The sequence below is a fragment of the Grammomys surdaster genome, unplaced genomic scaffold (genome assembly GCF_004785775.1).
Source record: "Grammomys surdaster isolate TR1022 unplaced genomic scaffold, NIH_TR_1.0 252, whole genome shotgun sequence".
NCBI lineage: Eukaryota > Metazoa > Chordata > Mammalia > Rodentia > Muridae > Grammomys > Grammomys surdaster.
In genome coordinates, this window is record NW_021604693.1 from 197,111 (window position 1) to 197,725 (window position 615).

A 615-nucleotide genomic window follows, 5' to 3' on the forward strand; every position below is an offset into this window, starting at 1 on the left:
CAGCAGCAGCAGCAGCAGCAGCAGCAGCAGCAGCAGCAGCAGCAGCAGCAACAGCAGCAGCAAAAGCAGCAGGAGCAGCAGTAACAGCAATAGTAGTAGTAGCAGGAACAGCAAAAATTTGAAGTTTCAGCATCAATGTGATATTACTCCATACCAACTATGTAGAGTTACATGGTTTCTTCACATTTGTATGTTGAAATCTTATCCCTTGTTGGCCTAGAATGTGACCTTATTAAGAAATAGAAGTGTTGAATTTGTAACTAATAGAGTGAAAACGAAGTGATATTGGTGTACAGTGAATGCCTACTCTGAAATGACTGGTGATCCCATGAGAAAAACTTTGGACACAAAGCACATATAAAGGGCTCACAGCATATACATATGCCCCACAACAGTACATTTATAACATAGACAGTACATGGACACACACTCACACCCCACCACACAGCATACACACACCATACACAGAACACCACATCCATGGGAGAGAAAGAGAAGCAGAATGGTTTGTGTACTGTGAAGAGATGTGGAACTGGATATGTGAGGGTGGTGAGGAACAGCCTGGTGTTGTTAGATTCTAAGATCTAAAACCAGGGGACGTGCTCCCACAGAAAC